The 8,996-nt window shown below is 41.0% G+C and overlaps 1 pseudogene; it reads left to right on the top strand.

Moving 5' to 3' along the window:
- Positions 1–386: 386 nt before the first annotated feature.
- On the top strand, positions 387–1,262 carry LOC102851837 (annotated as a pseudogene).
- Positions 1,263–8,996: the final 7,734 nt, after the last annotated feature.

An 8,996-nucleotide genomic window follows, 5' to 3' on the forward strand; every position in this document is an offset into this window, starting at 1 on the left:
ACCCGGTTGGCGTGGGCTGTGGTGATTCTGAGCCGCTTCAAGAAACAGTCGCATTTTCAGTCACGCAGCTGCTGTCAGGATGAAAGATGGTGAGAATGTATAGCAAAAATTTTGATTAAGGGGGGAGAGATTGTTAACTTCATTCCTCATTCCTTTTGCTTTATGGTTTCTGGACTCAAATTATCACAGTGTCAAAGTTAGGCTACAGCAAAGGCCGAGGGTGCGAACCGACACCGCGTGCCAGCCGAGCTTTGTAGGCTTTGGGATTCACTTCCAGTTTGCTCGAGACCCCCGAAGGACCGCGGCAGCTGTCCTTCCGCGGAAAGGACCGACGGCGGCGTGACGCAGAGGTGCTCGAGCCCTGACCCACGTGTGAGCAGGCCGCTATGCTGCGACGCGAGGCCCGCCTACGCCGCGAGTACCTGTACCGCAAAGCCCGCGAGGAAGCCCAGCAAACAGCTGACGAGAGAAAGGAGAAGCTTCGGCGGGCGCTGCAAGAAAACCGCCTAATTCCCACCGAGTTACGTCAGGAGGCACTAGCTTTACAGGGATCCCTGGAATTTGATGACGCTGGTGGTGAAGGTGTGACCAGCCACGTGGATGATGAGTATCGCTGGGCAGGCGTTGAAGATCCCAAGATCATGATCACCACCTCCAGAGACCCTAGTTCTCGCCTCAAGATGTTTGCAAAGGAACTGAAGCTCGTGTTCCCAGGTGCACAGCGTATGAACCGAGGCCGGCATGAGGTGGGTGCCCTGGTGCAAGCCTGCAAAGCCAATGGAGTCACCGACCTGTTAGTTGTTCATGAGCACCGGGGCACACCTGTGGGTTTTATTGTCAGCCATCTGCCCTTTGGCCCCACTGCATACTTCACACTTTGCAATGTTGTCATGCGACATGATATCCCTGACCTGGGCACCATGTCGGAAGCCAAGCCTCACCTCATCATGCATGGCTTTTCCTCCCGTCTGGGCAAGCGGGTCTCCGACATCCTTCGATACCTATTCCCTGTGCCCAAAGATGACAGCCACAGAGTCATTACCTTTGCCAATCAGGATGACTACATCTCTTTCCGGCACCATGTCTACAAGAAGGTGGACCACCGCAACGTGGAGCTCACTGAAGTTGGACCTCGCTTTGAGCTCAAGCTGTACATGATCCGCCTGGGTACACTGGAACAGGAGGCCACAGCCGATGTTGAGTGGCGTTGGCACCCTTATACGAACACTGCACGTAAGAGGGTCTTCTTAAGTACCGAGTGAGTCCTGAACCCTGCTCTTTGGTCAGGAAATTATACTCGGAACCCAAAAGGTGGCATTGTCAAAGACCCTTGAAGATGAAGATACAGATTCTGTAGGAGGAGTCAAATTCTCTTTTGTCATGTTAAAAAAAATTTCAGAAAATAAAAAAATATGGAATTCTCCCCCCCAAAAAATAGTATCTACTTGCAAATGTTTTTGATCACCTCAGATAGCCACTTTTACACCGATTAAGCAGCAATTTCTCATTCTCATGCTCCATTCCAATCTCTGTTGCTGTTCTCGTTGATATTGTTGTTGTCCTAGTCCTCTGAATTAGAACAAATAGCTAACCCTCTGGCCAGTTTTTAGAGGCAGTAAATCACATTAGAAGGCAATGCCCTTCTTTCTCCCACTGAGCATCTAGCAAGTTCAAACCATTTGCCTTTAGCAACGTAACCTCTTACCAGTAAGCAACTCTAGCCCTAGTCCCCGGAAACCACTCTACATTTTTATTCTATGGAATTGCTTGCTATGGACATTTCGTTAAAGGGGAATAAAATAGTCTTTTTAAAATTTTTTTTCTTTTTGTGTGTGTGTGTGACTGACTGAATTTACTCATCATACTGTTCTCAAGGTCCATCTATCTTGAACCATACATCAGAACTTCATTTTTCTATAAGGGTCAACAGTATTCCATTGTGTGAATATACTACATTTCTTTATTCATGCACCTGTTGATGGATAGATATTTGAATTGCTTCCACTTTTCAGCTATGACAAATAATATTGCAATGGCATCCGTCAGTTTCTGGCAGACTTTTTTCCACAGCTAACCTACAATTGTAATTGATGAACACACGTAGTTCTAATACAGCTGGTGAGCAATATTTCCATTTATATGTTGCTATTGTGTACTGCTGATCCAGACTTTTTTCCACAGCTAACCTACAATTGTAATTGATGAACACACGTAGTTCTAATACAGCTGGTGAGCAATATTTCCATTTATATGTTGCTGTTGTGTACTGCTGATCCATAGCTCACTCTCTGGTGGGTTTTCAGAGGCATTTAGTTGCATGGAAGGAGATTGCCCATCCTTCTCCCGTGGAGAAGCTGGTGGCCTCGAACCGTGTGCCTTCAGGATTATAGTGCAGCTTCTTGCCATAGACAGATAAACATAAGGAAAAGAGAATGACAAAAATTATTGTTCTAACTTCTTCACTGAGTCAGACTGTTGTTATTGTGGTTGTCACTGAGACAATTTGACTCATAGTGACTCTAAGAACAATAGATCTGAACCTGTCATGCACCATCCTTATCCTTTCAACACCTTTGCGTTCATTGTCACAGACACTATATCAGTCCATCTCCTTGAGGACTTCTTCTCCACTGACCTTCCATCTCTACAAACATGATGTCCCTTTCCAAGGACGAGCCTCTTCTAGCAGCATGTCCAAATTATGTGAAACAAAGCTTCACCATCTTTGCCTCCAAGGCATGTTCTGGTTACACTTTCTCCAAGACATGTCTGTCTGTTATTTTGGCAGTCCATGGGATATTCAGCATTCCAAATCAAATGTCAATTTTTCTCCTGTTATCCTTACTCAGTGTCCAGCTCTCAGATGCATAGCAGGTGATTGGAAAGATGGTGGCTAATGTGAGGCACACCTTAGTCTTTACACTGACATCATTGTTCTTCAATACTTTGGAGAGATCTCTGATAGCAAACTTTCTCTAAAGCTACATGTCTCCTGATCTCTCACTACTTGTACTAAGTGAGTTGACTGTAGATCCAAGTAAGATGAAATTATTGACAATTTCAATCTTTTCTCCATTGGCCCAGTGGTGAGGTTCTTTGATTTCTTGATGTTGAGATGCAACCCATGTGGGAGGCTGTAGTCCTTGAGTCTCTGAGGTAAGTGCTTCAGGTCCCTCTCCCCCTCAGCAAGCAAGATTGTGTCACCTGCACAACACTTGTTGTTGCTGAGCTTTCCTCCAATCCTCATGCCACACTCCTCATAAAGTTCAATGTCACATTTTCAAACACTAAAAGATTTTTTTCAATTTTTATGCTTTCTACAGATAAGACACACTTTGAAGTTAATAATTAACAGAATTAACATGATGTCTCACTTTCTTAAGTCTAAACCAATGATCAGCAAACTTTTTCTGAAAAAGGACAGAGAACAGACACTTTCAGTATAGTAAGCTATATGGGCTGTGTTGTACTATGAAAGCAACCACAGACAATCTAGGAACAATTTAGCATAGCTGTAACCCCATAAAAGGTTTACTAATAAAAACAGGCCACATGTGGCCCCCACACTGTTTGCCAGCCCCTTGTCTAGACAATTAGCAAACCAATAAATCAAACCCTGATCTGTAGCATTTGTTCCCACTGTGGCTGATCTCAAACTATCAACATGACATCTCAGAACAAGAAGTTCAGGGTGAAAGGCTTGCAGAAGCACACCGTAATGTAAATAAAGCCCACAACAGAGATAACAGAGCAAATGATGTCATCAAATGCCTGGGAAGTGATGAGCTTTGAGCATTTGATAACTTTGCTTAGAATCGACCCTTTATAATGTTACATTATAAAGTTGAATTTTTAATCGTCAATGTGTTTATTAACTGCCCACACTATTCCTGAAAAGTCAACAAGCAAATCTCTTAAGTCAATATGAGTCCACTCCAGGACAGCACTGGAGGTGAGCAGTCGGTATCCGGATCAGGCTGCAGAGAAGTTAAAGCCTTCAGAGTCCTGTGCTAGGAGAACATTGGACTGCTGGTTCTTCCTTCCAGCCTCCCTTCCTTCTGCCTCCACAGGGGTCATGAGATAGTGAGCAAATCCCAGCCACTCTCTCAGCCCTCCTGTCTTTTGCAGGTCTCCCAGCCTCATCGTTGCTTGGCCAAACCTGAACTCCTTGCTCTACAGAGAAGGACAGGGAGTCCTTTTGTGGTTTGTTGTTTTTAGCTGCCGTGAGTTAGCCCCTAACTCATTGGAACCTCGTGCACAACAGAATAAAACCCTTATAAACCTATTCTTCAGAGATACATAGGGCTTTTCATTGACTGATTTCCAGAAGCAGATTGCCAGGGCTTTGGTCCTAGTAGGTTTTAATCTGGAGACTCCATTCAAATCTGCTTAGGATCACAGCAGCTTGTCAGCCTCCACTCACAGATGGCCATGCTTAAGTGACCAGTCGGGAATTGAACTAGCGGTGACTGCATGAAAAGGAAGAATTGTACAACTGAATCACCAGTGTAAGAAAAGGGTCATCAAGATCCATTCTTGTTAATTACACTTTAGTGCTCAGATTATTTTGGAGACCAAGCAAAGCCTACTCAAATCTACAATCTATTCTACTACAAGGGAGCCCTGGAGATACAGCACATACATGCTGACCTGGTAATGAAAACGCTGGTAGTTCAAATCTACCAGGGACTCTGCAGGAGGAAGATCCCTCTCCTCTCCTGTGATTTATAGCCTCAGAAACCCGGTGAGGAGTTACTGAGTCACTTCCAACTTAACAGTAGTGAGTCTGTGCTTGAACTACTTCCAGAATCTCAGTCACTGAAATCCTGATGGGTCACAGTTCTGCTCCGATACACACAAAACTCATTTCCTTCCAGTCAGAACCGACTCACAGCTGATGCTCCAAAGGATTTTCGGAGGCTGTAAATCACACAGGAGGAGATTGCCTAACTTGTTCTCTTGAGGCAGCTGGTGGATTTGAATTGCCAGAGAGGCACCATGTTGGGTTACCAGTTTAATTCCCTATAGACTACATGTATCAAAGATAACTGTAAAGCATCTGGGTTTTCATACATTGGTTAAAATACTACTGTATGTCATAAATACACTCTAAAACTTCAGGAACTTCACATAATATCCACCACCACTACACTGATGATGCTGCCTTACATTGTCATATTCTCCTTTCAGATGGTTCTCACTGGGAGCTGTTTCACTGAGCCAGAAACACATCCAAATACCAAACCCATGGCCATCAAGTCCATAGGGACTCACAGTCACCCGAAAGGACAGAGTAGAACTTCCAAGGCTGTAAATCTTTGCAAAAGCAGACTGCCACAAGGTTCTCCCTCAGAGCGGCAAGTAGAGGTGAGCCTCTGATCTTTCTGTTAGTGGTTCCAAATGCAGAATCCACTGCATCACCAGGGAACCAGAAACAGACTATTATCATGCTTACTGGTGACTTACGGATTTTAATAGGATCAGTTCTAAGTAAACATTCAAGGAATCCATTCTGCAGATCCAAAATGTATTGTTCTTATAGCTACGACTGAGATTGCGCCTCTGAGGTTGTAAATTGCACAGAAGACTGTGCATCTTTCTCTTACAGACCCACTGGTGGATTTAAGTCACCAAACATGAGAAGTCTTTGAGTTAGCAACATAATTTAATACAGGCTACAAGAAAAATCATGAAGTACAGACTGCAACAACCAGAACCCCATAAACGTGCAGGTATTTTAATCGTATTCTCCACATGTTGGTGGATCAAAAAGAGATCTGCAGTTTTCATATTGTAGACCAAAACTTTCTAGGAAGGAAATTTGAGTCATTGTTTGCAAATTGTCTGGAAATCTACTAAAAGGAGGCATCATTTGATGTTAATACCTTTACCATCAAAATAACCAAGAAGACCATATTCTAGAATTTTTTCTTATTTATGAGCCATGAAATAAGCAGTAGAAAATTGCTAAAGTGGGATGGATGCGTCACAGAGTATGTTCCCCCAAAGAGGCAAGATAAAAGATGAAAGACCCAGGAGCATAACTCAGACTGATGAGAAAGAAACAATAAAACACTAAACTTAAAACAGCATCCATATGTGGGAAGTAGTGCGGTTGAATTCGATAACTGCTGGGCCATGTTCCTTGAAGGGAAACAGAAAATAAAAATAAATACTTTCCAAAGCCCTCCTGAAAACAATCATCCAACATTAGGAATGGTAGCCTTGATGTATTTTTACCCTGCAGTTAGAAACTGGAATATGTTTGAAGTAATTTTACAGTAGAAGGAGGGAAGGAAAGAAAGGGAACAAAGAAGACAAATTTTAAGGGAAACAGATAGCAATTTTCAAACTTCTACCAAAAGACTGGATGGAATATCTATAACCAGGGCAAAGCAAATCACCCAGGTCTTATGAATAAGCATTTCACTCAAGAAGACATTCAAATGGCCAACAAGTATGTGAAGAAAGGCTCTAGATCACAGATAACAGAGAGGTTGAATTCAAAACAACAATGAGATATAAACTCACCTGAACAAAATTAACAATCTTTGATAAGACATTAATCAACAGCAATGGCAAGGGTGTAGAGAGCTCTCATTCACTGTTGGTGGGAATGTAAAAAAAAAAAAATGTTGCAACCTATATCGAAAGCATTTTGTCTCTTTATTAGAAAGTTGGGAATAGGAACATCATTTGATCCAACTATCCCATTAGGTATATACATCTTAAAGAAATAAGAACCATGAGACAAACAGATATATCCACATCCATGTTTTTTGCAGCACTATTTAGAATAATATAACATCATTAATATAAGAGTGGCATCCACTTCCTAAACAACATGCCTCCGGAAACTCTATGAACTTAGACAAATGTCAACAGTTGTAGAGCCACTTCAGACCTTTTGTTCATAGGGTCGCTATGTGTCATGCTCGACTCGAAGGCAATCAACAACAACAACAACATAATAGCAAAGAGTTGAAAACACCCCAAATGTCCATTAATGCACCAATAGCTAAACAAACTGTGGGTATGTTCAGACAATGGAGTATTATGTATTACTATAAAATTATCAAGAATTAGCAAAACACTGCACAATGTGGATGAAATAAGAACAAATATGCTAAGTGGCAAAGTCAGTCAGGAAGGACAATTATGGTATGAGACCACTAACAAAAAAACCAGGGATCTATTTACACACAGAAAAGAATCAATCTTGGAGGATTAGCATAAGTGATAATTGAGGGAAAGGGAAACAAAAACAAGCAAAAAAAGATACCTAAATAAAAACACAAAACACCCAGGTCCTTGAGAAAAGGGGTTGGACGTTTCCATGCTGGTGTCAGCTTAGTCCATAAGCAAGGTTCACTTACTAGAGTGAACAATTTCCCACTGTCCACAGCTCTGTGGCTCACATCTATCTATCAACCCTACACTCTCCTACACAATCAAAGCCTTTTTCAAATGTGCAATCCCCAGCAAGGACAGCATACTAAATAAGCATATATAAGCTCGGATTTACTTGTGTTTACATACTAACTTATGGCAGTTTCATGTATTTTTCACCACGCTTTATTGGGTAATTTGCCCCTGTACCCTGAATAGCACACAATAGTCTTATACGAGACCACAAGGTGGGCTGTAAATGGTCTCTCCCTCACATACTCTTCTTTTTTTTCCCAGGTGAATGCCCGAAGCAAAACATATGCTTTGGGAGCTGGGAAAAAAAATGATAAAATATATGGCACACTACTGGAGCTTTAAACATGTAAAGCTTTCCAAATAAAACCTAAAGGGGAGAAACTCAAACAACTTAAAGTTCAGCCTGAGTTTAAAATATGAAACCAAATAAAAAATAAAACATGGTGCTCCAAAAGTGTGCATCTGGGACAGTTTCTATTGGGAAAGCCAGGTTGTAAGGAAAACTGCAAATGCCACTAACTTTAGGACCCACTGTACCAATGACCTTGCAGTTACATCTCCCAGCCCACCAATCTCTGATTAGACATTGTGTCTTTGATCAGAATAACTTAAAGAGTCACTTTCTTTACAAGACTGGGGGGTTAAAAACAAACAACAGTTCAAATCCACCAGATGCTCTGCTGGAGAAGGAGGAACAATCTCCTCCTGTACCAGTCAGATCTGATTTGACGGTACACACAAAAAATAATGAAATAAAATAAATTTAAAAACAAGACAAAACAAACCAAAAAACAACAACAAAAAAAAAACCCCAACAAAACTTTCTACAACTTTCTGTAGCATGCTACTGTGGTACCACCCCTGAACCATTGCCAGTTACCAATGCCTTGTAATGTAACAAGGATACTCCTTAAAAGTAAAAGAAAATATGCTTAGGGGAAAATCTTTACTTACAGCTTCTACCAAAAGAAAATCAGCAACTGATTACAGGGGACAAGGCTGATGGTTTTGTTTAAGTTCACAGAAGTAAACAGTCATGCTTATTATGAAATTTTAAAAATATCTTGAAAATAAAAATATATATTTACATATTTCATTGGAGTAAAATGGTAGAAATGTAACCACCTATCATTTTTAATACACTATGAACAGTATAAATCTTAACCAGACTTTAACTCATTTTGGTGAGTGAAATGTTCTTCGTCCCATTTGCTGATCCTGCTTTGCAGTTATATTGATATTTCTCATGCTATCATAAGAAATGTTTATAAAATCAACTTAAGTGCACATGTTGGAGGACAATTAAATTATGGATATTTATTACTCTTGGTAAGATATTTTTTACTTGAAAAAAAACAAAGTATATTTAATACAGTTTTTCAAATAATCCTTGGTTCAAAATATAATGAATGAATGAATACTTAGCTATCATTTACTTAGAAAGTGTGACATTTTAGAAAGGGGACTAAAATCCATGTATATTGACTTATTGTAGGTCATTCTAGTTTACCCTATTTTGTACTTAAAGAAATGGAGGCTTGCAGAAGTTAAGAAACTTATTCTGGTCAAGC

This window comes from Elephantulus edwardii, unplaced genomic scaffold (genome assembly GCF_000299155.1).
Source record: "Elephantulus edwardii isolate Elephantulus edwardi_28Jun2011 unplaced genomic scaffold, EleEdw1.0 scaffold00101, whole genome shotgun sequence".
Lineage (NCBI taxonomy): Eukaryota > Metazoa > Chordata > Mammalia > Macroscelidea > Macroscelididae > Elephantulus > Elephantulus edwardii.